The sequence below is a fragment of the Malus domestica genome, chromosome 10 (assembly GCF_042453785.1).
Source record: "Malus domestica chromosome 10, GDT2T_hap1".
Taxonomy (NCBI): domain Eukaryota; kingdom Viridiplantae; phylum Streptophyta; class Magnoliopsida; order Rosales; family Rosaceae; genus Malus; species Malus domestica.
In genome coordinates, this window is record NC_091670.1 from 27,615,334 (window position 1) to 27,623,930 (window position 8,597).

Genomic DNA, 8,597 nt, shown 5'->3' on the forward strand with positions numbered 1-8,597 from the left:
GAATGTCATATATTCCATAAGCGGCGGCACACCCATATCTGAATCTTCTAATAGGGCCATGAAAAACAGTGAACGAAGTCTGAGGCCTGGTCACCAAGTGTTTCACGTGGAAGACATCAGGGGAGGGAAGTATCAAAAACCTAACTGGGATCCGATATGTTTCTACCCTGAGGAAGAAAGAGGCATCATCTACCCTCATAACGACCCATTGATCGTGGAGGCTCACATAGCCAACTTTGATGTTCGACGAATCCTCGTAGACACAGGGGCTTCGGTCAATATCATGTTTGCCGAAGCTTTCAGGGCACTCCGTGTAGCTGAACACTTGCTCGATCGCTCGATTTCTCCTCTGATAAGCTTCTCCGGTGATATCGTGCAACCCTTAGGGAGCATACATTTACCCTTTACTATTGGTACAGGCCCTTACACGAGTACCATTACCACTAACTTCCTAGTGGTTGACTGCCCAACGACATACAATGTCATCTTTGGGCGCACAGGCATCAATGATCTCAAGGCTATGGTATCCACGCATATGCTGTTGATGAAATTTCCAACCCCCCATGGCAACGGCTACATCAGAGGAGATCAGCTTAGTGCACGATCATGTTACAACACTTCAGTTAAGCAACAACACTTGCCCGGACCCAAGGAAACCCTGTCTGTACATGACCAAGTCACAAAGACCAGCCTAGATGAAGCGACCTTGGATCTTCCTGATAGCAACAATCAACCCGATGATCCTCGAGATGACTCTTTCACCCAGCAAGCCCAACCTGCTGAAGAGTTGGAGAAGGTACATATCTCAAGAGATCATCCAGACCGCATGGTGAATATTGGCACCACATTGTCACCACCCCTTCGGTTAGCATTGATATCTTTTTTGAAAGAGAACACTGAAGTCTTCGCCTGGTCATACGAGGACATGCCAGGCATCTCTCCCGATGTCATCTGTCATCGTTTGAGTATTGACCCCAAGATCAAGCCGGTGAGACAGAAGCGAAGATCTTATGATGCTGAACGATACGAGGCAATGAAAGCAGAAGTTGAAAAACTCAAAGGCATAGGCTTTGTCCGCGAAGTCAATTACCCGACATGGGTAGCAAATGTGGTCCTTGTTAGGAAAAATCCGACCAAAGAAAGTCTTTCGCTTCAAAAGGTCTTGTGGAGGATGTGTGTTGACTACACCGACCTAAACAAAGGGTGTCCGAAAGATAGCTTCCCTCTTCCTCTTATTGACAGACTTATAGACTCTACGGCCGGGTGTGAACTCCTGAGCTTCATGGATGCTTACTCAGGATACAACCAAATCCTCATGAACCCTTCGGATCAAGAACACACAGCCTTCACTACCGACAGAGGACTATACTGCTATAAAGTCATGCCTTTCGGCCTAAAGAATGCAGGAGCGACTTATCAGAGACTAGTCAACTCAATGTTCGCCGAGCAGATTGGGAAGAGCATGGAAGTTTACGTTGATGATATGTTAGTCAAGAGCAAACATGCTGACCAACACATCACCAACCTATCTGAAACTTTCACTATTTTGAAGAGGTATCGAATGAGGTTAAACCCCAACAAATGTGCCTTCGGCGTAGGCTCTGGCAAATTCTTAGGTTTCATGATTAGCCAACGAGGCATTGAAGCTAATCCCGAGAAGATCAAAGCAATCCTCGACATGAAGGAACCGGTAACTTCAAAGGACATCCAGAGCCTTACTGGCAAGGTGGCAGCCTTAACCAGGTTCATTTCTAAGGCCACAGACAAATGTGCTCCCTTTTTTAAAGCACTTAAGGGAAGTAGGAAGTACATTACATGGACTGATGAATGTGCCGAGGCATTCAAAAACCTCAAGGAGTACATGAGTAAAGCCCCTCTACTCTCCAAGCCCGAGGTAGGAGACATTCTCATTATCTACCTATCGGTATCAGCTTCAGCCGTAAGTTCCGTTCTCATTCGAAAGGATGGGAATATTGAGTGACCTGTCTACTACGCTAGCAAAGCCTTACAAGATGCGGAGACACGGTACTCTAACATTGAGAAATTGGCTCTGGCATTGGTCATGTCTGCTCGAAAACTCCGCCCTTACTTCCAAGCGCACTCCATCATCGTGCTTACCAATTATCCTCTTCGACAGATACTCCAAAGTCCTGACACTTCAGGGCGAATGATCAAATGGGCAATAGCGTTGGGTGAGTTTGACATCTCCTACCAACCAAAGCCAGCTGAGAAGGGCCAAGCAGTGGCAGACTTCATTGCCGACTTCACATATCCGGTTGACATTGCTTCTACACCTGAAGCAGTGGCTTCATTACCCCCGGAAGCTCAGAAGATAGAACCAACAACCCCAGCATGGAGTCTGTATGTTGATGGCTCATCCAACCAACAGGGCTGTGGAGCGGGACTAGTCTTGACTACACCCGACAAAGTAGCAATGGAGTATGCTCTTCGTTTCAAATTCAAGGCATCAAATAATGAGGCCGAGTATGAAGCCCTTCTAGCAGGATTACGTTTGGCCAAACACCTCGGGGTTAAACAAATTGATATTTTCAGTGACTCCCAATTGGTGGTCAACCAGGTTACCAACAACTTTGATGCTAAGGACAGCTCCATGGCAGCATATCTTGCGCAAACACAACTTTTGCTCAAGCACTTCCATTACCAGATCACCCAAGTTCCTCGAGCGGCAAACAGTCATGCAGACGCCCTGGCTCGCCTCGCCTCGGCTGTGGAAGACAAGATTGGAAGAAAAATTCATGTCGAACTGTTGGCAACACCAAGCACCATGGCCGCAGAAGTATGCAACTTACAACAGGGGGATAGTTGGATCACCCCGATCTATAATTTCCTTGCTCATGGCACCCTCCCAAATGATAAAGTCCAGGCTAAGCAAATTCGATACAAGTCTACCCGCTACCTGATCATCAATGATCAACTCTATAAGCGAGGTTTTAGCCTGCCATACTTAAGGTGTCTTACGCCTGCCGAGGCGGAAATCGTCCTTCGGGAAATACATGAGGGAGTCTGTGGAGATCATGCTGGATCTCGGTCCCTAGCACACAAGACTTTTCGCCAAGGATAATACTGGCCAACACTCCACCAGGATGCCATCAAAGTATCCCGCTCATGTGACAAATGTCAACGATATGCAACTATTCCTCATTCCCCTCCAGAGCCTCTTACTCCTATGATCAGCCCTTGGCCCTTCGCCCAGTGGGGACTTGATTTGATCGGCCCAATGCCGGCAGGGAAGGGCAAAGTCTGTTACGCAGTCGTTGCAGTGGACTACTTCACAAAGTGGGCCGAAGTAGAACCCTTGGCAACCATTACTGAGGCAAAGATAGAAGACTTCGTGTGGAAGAACATCCTTTGTAGATTCGGCATTCCCAATGCGATAGTCACTGACAATGGGCGACAGTTTGACAACAAGAAGTTCAGGTTGTTCTGCTCTAAGTTCAACATCAACTTATGCTTTGCCTCTCCAGCTCATCCCCAGTCTAATGGACAAGTTGAGGCCATCAACAAAATAATCAAGCGCACTTTGAAAACCAGCTTGGACAAAGCTAAAGGCTGTTGGCCAGAATTTGTACCCCAAGTTCTTTGGTCATATCGCACTTCATATCGGACTTCAACAGGAGAAACTCCATTCTCACTTGCCTTTGGCACAGAGGCGGTTGTCCCTGTTGAGCTCGAGCAAGCAACATTCCGAGTCCAGAACTACATTCAAAGTGAAAATGACAAACAACTCACCCTCAACTTGGATTTAGTCGAGGAACACAGAAACCAAGCTCACTTGAGGAATGTCGCCTACAAGCAGCGCATCTCCAACTATTATGACTCTAGGGTCAAGCCTCGTTCTTTCAAAATAGGAGACTGGGTCTTAAAGAAAAGATTACTCTGCGACAGAGTCCCGAGTGAAGGCACACTTAGTCCAAACTGGGATGGACCGTATGAAGTCATTGGCATCAGTCGCCCTGGCTCTTACACACTTAGAAGCTCCGATGGCAAGACCCTTGGCCATCCATGGAACGCTGATCACTTGAAGTACTACTACAAATAGACTCACGATGTACAAGTGTTGAGCTATAGCCGTTCGGCATCCTATGTAATGAAGGCCATTTGGCAATGAATTCAAAAAAGAGGTAATTTAGCCAACTCAGCCCTCACTCTTTTACATTCATCGCAAGCGATGCCGGAACCCTTCTCAATCAGAAAGCAATCCGTCTTCCACAGTCATTACAAAACAAGCAAATGAAGAACGTGTCAAGCGCCAAAAAAAAAAAAAAAAAAAAAAAAACAGCTTCATCCAAAAAGCTTCACCCGAAAAGCTTCACCTCCAAAGCTTCACCTAAAAAGCTTCACCCAAACAGCTTCACCCGAAAAGCTTCACCTCCAAAGCTTCACCCACAAAGCTTCACCTAAAAAGCTTCACCCACAAAGCTTCACCCAAAAAAAAACTTCACCCGAAAAGCTTCACTTAAAAAAGCTTCACCTACAAAGCTTCACCTAAAAAATCTTCACCTAGAAAGCTCCCTCTACATACTTTCATCTACAAAGCTTCACCATCAAAGCTTCACCCAGAAAGCTTCATCTACAAAGCTTCACCATCAAAGCTTCACCTCGAAAGCTTCATCTACAAAGCTTCAACACCAAAGCTTCACCTACAAAGCTTCAAAACAAAACCTTGCTCCAAATAAACAAATTTTGTTCACAAAACCCAAGATGCCCTTGAACTTGTACAAAAACACTTGGGTAAACATAAACATTTTTTGTTTTACACCCACAAGGGCCCAAAATTTTCCTTCTTATTTATTCACTTATATATGTTCCCAAACATATTATAATAGATCCAACAACAAGCCAAAGTCCCAAGTTTCATAATGGACAAAAGTACAAGCAATTCATCAATAATGAAGGTGCTACAAAAATTGGAATCTACCCCAAAATAGAAATCCAACCCAAGAGACTTTTTCTCTCTCTCCCTCTTCCGCCTCCTTTCATCTATCAAATTTCTGCAACCTCTGCTCTTCTCCAATGGAGCTGAATTTTGGACACCCTATAGTTCTTGAGCATATGAACAACTTTCAAGAAGGAACCATTTCTGTTTGAGCGACGGAAATTAAAGTGTTGAAGCTCCAAACATGACAGTCGGATTCTTGCAGATTTCGAAGCTGCTGTGATGTTTCGAAGATCTGGAAATATTTAACCATTAGTTCATTCTGAATTTTTGATATGTTATGAAAGAGACGATGAGGAACAACTTCAATGAAGAAAGCATGCCGATCTGAACAATAGAAAATGGAGTTTCGAAGCTCACAACAAATCTGACGGGTTGACAGAAAAATAATAACCAGTCATTCATCATACCTGGATTTCTGGAGTTATACTGCTCCGAGGGATCTCAAATTTGGATATGTTGTAGTTCACGAGCTGAGGAACAACTTCAATGAAGAAAGCATAACGATCTGAACAAGAGAAAATGGAGTTTCGAAGCTCACAACAAATCTGACGGGTTGACAGAAAAATAATAACCAGTCATTCATCATACCTGGATTTCTGGAGTTATACTGCTCCGAGGGATCTCAAATTTGGATATGTTGTAGTTCACGAGCTGAGGAACAACTTCAATGAAGAAAGCATACCGATCTGAACAAGAGAAAATGGAGTTTCGAAGCTCACAACAAATCTGACGGGTTGACAGAAAAATAATAACCAGTCATTCATCATACCTGGATTTCTGGAGTTATACTGCTCCGAGGGATCTCAAATTTGGATATGTTGTAGTTCACAAGCTGAGGAACAACTTCGATGAAGAAAGTATGTTGATCTGAACAAGAGAAAATGGAGTTTCGAAGCTCACAACAAGTCTGACGGATTAACAGAACATTGATGAACAGTTACTCATCATACTTGAATTTCTGAAGTTGTACTACTCCGATGGATCTCAAATTTGGATATGTTGTAGTTCACAAGATAAGGAAAAACTTTCATGAAGACGACTTTGCAATCTGAGCTATAGAGAAAGGTGTTATCTTGCATCCACTCAGGCTGATTAGTGGAAACGAAAAGCAATTCCACCAAAGAAAAGATGAAAAAGAGAGAAAAGCTACTAATTGCACTTGATCTTGTCTAGTCAATAGCATGCAGCATCAAACACACAAAAGTTGGAAATATTTTTAGATAAAGCATATACAAATGTGTGACATCGAAACAAGGATTCGTTACTTTGACAAATTAGTAACACGCGAGACACCTCATTCGGCAACTCTCTTCGCCTGAAGACTTGGGGGACTCCCACCATATGCTACTGCACCTTGATACTCGGCAGTCTCACAACCACTCAGTGACTTGGATTTTTCAAGTCTCCAACCGAGAAGTTTTCCTCACTCGGGAAATTAAGGGAACACTACCTCAAACTACATGCTTCACTCACAAAGCTTCAACAATACAGGTTTCAACAAAAGAAAAAATTCAAAGAACTTTATGAAGAAGGCTTTGGTGTATTTAACACAATATGTTGAAATGAAGCAAAGCTTATTTATTAATATTTTCGATAAGCCACAAATATGTACATATACATGAGTCAAAATAAACAAACAAAAGGGAGCCTTCACAAAGGTTGCTTAGGGGAAGTCTCAGCAGTCGGTAGAGCCCCAGAAAGAGAAAGCACCGGAGGGTGGTTATCCGGAGCCTCAGTACTTGACAAAACCCCAGAAGGAGGAGGCATTGGAGGTTCATCATTTGAAGCTTCATTACCAGGTACAACCCTAGAGGACGAAGGCAATAAATGCCTTTGGAACAAACCCACAAACCGCTGATGATCAAGTAAAACCTTACCATCAGATTCCTTCATCTGGTCAAGCTTCCTCTTCATGTTTGTAGCATAGTCATGGGCGAGCCGGTGCAACTGCTTATTCTCATGCTTGAGCCCTCTAATCTCCTGTTTGAGACTCATCACTTCAGCAGCCAATGATTCAACTTGGCGGGTTCTAGCAAATAGGCGTTGGGCCATATTAGACACAGAACCTGCACACTGAACACTAAGAGCCAAAGAGTCCTTAACAGCCAACTCATCAGACCGTTTGGAAAGTAGTCTGTTATCTTTGGGAGTGAGAAGGTTCCTGGCCACCACTGCAGCGGTCATATCATTCTTCATCACAGAATCCCCAACGGTAAGAGGACCGGTAGGGGATATGAAGGATGGGCGCCATATGTTGTCTGGAGAAGGCGTGGCTGTCTCTTCTCCAAGGTTCAAGTCAAAACGACGGTCGGAGGGTCCAGACATTTTCAAATGTGTTGAAGAGGGAAGAGGTCAGACAAATCAAGATCTTAGAAGTGCAAGAAATGAGCTTCTACTGGTAGAGATTCAAGTGTGCTGTGGAACTTAATGTCAGCCTCTATAAAAATCTGCACTCGACGGAGCTTCAGAAATCGAAGAGGCGTTTGCTTTCTCAAAAGCTGGGCTGCTCAGAGACCACGAGGGCCGATCTCAGAAATCGAAGAGGCGTTTGCTTTCTCAAAAGCTGGGCTGCTCAGAGACCACGAGGGCCGATCTCAGAAATCGAAGAAGCACCTGCTTTTTCAGCCTCGTCAGCACCTGTCACATGCACAATCAGCTTTGCGGAAATTACGGGCACTCTGTCGAAGATTTCTGGTGAAGTAGAAAGCACGTGAATCTTACTGTTCAATCACCGCTCTCCATATGCACCATCAACTCCTCGGGTACCACATATAACTTTGTCAAAGATCTCTGACAAAGTTTAGGCACGAGAATTTCGAAGTTCCAGCTACCCTACTATTACCCATAAGGGTAAAGGAACAGCACCACTGCTTGACAACTGGAAAGTCCCTATGTGTGTCGACCTCCGTGTTTTGCGGCAAGACAGGTTGGCAAGAACGTCCAACCTTTACTCACATTCGAGAAAAGACTCCCAACATAATTACTTTCTAAAAAACCGGAGTAGCACCGCTTTCCGAATCTCGAGAGTCAGATCCTCGACGGGATTGCTTGTTCGAAAACCGAAGAGGCACAACTCTCAGAACTTCGAGAGCCAGATTTCCTTAGATAAAGCTTGTCTGTAATCTTCACACGCAACATCAGCTTTCCAGATACCACATACCACTTTTTCAAAGTGCTCTGACAAAATTAAAACACGTGAAGCTGGCAGCTCCCACTACATTGCTGTGACCAAGAAGGGTAAAGGAATAGCATTACTACTTGTTATTGGGAAATCCCTATATACATTGACCTCCCTCCTCAACGGACAGAAAAACCTGCAAAAATGCTCAACCCTTTCTCGCATTCGAAAAGGCACCCTCAACATAACCTCTCGAAATACTCAGCTTTATTTCCCCCCGATAATGCCTCAGCAAATAAGCCACACCAAGAACAAGAGTATCTCATATCATCAGGGTCGAAAGCAAGAGTATCCCATATCATGCTTTCTCCCTGTCTTTGTCTTTGTCCTTGTCCACACCTGCAGGACAAGGAGAAAGAGAGCAGTCAGTCGGAACCTGAAATCAAACCTCCAATTTGGAACTGACTGCCTGGAGCCTTTGCCTGGTTGCTTACTTAGCATTGCTCTCGAGTACTCATC

The 8,597-nt window shown here is 44.4% G+C and overlaps 1 long non-coding RNA gene across 1 annotated transcript; it reads right to left on the bottom strand.

Annotated features, from left to right (window-relative positions):
* Positions 1–4,787: 4,787 nt before the first annotated feature.
* Positions 4,788–6,137, bottom strand: LOC139189012 (uncharacterized). The gene is made up of 4 exons (XR_011572470.1): positions 5,730–6,137; positions 5,549–5,646; positions 5,368–5,465; positions 4,788–5,192 (listed from the first exon to the last, which is right to left on the bottom strand). It is a non-coding gene; the product is annotated as an uncharacterized lncRNA (long non-coding RNA).
* Between the last annotated feature and the right edge of the window lie 2,460 nt (positions 6,138–8,597).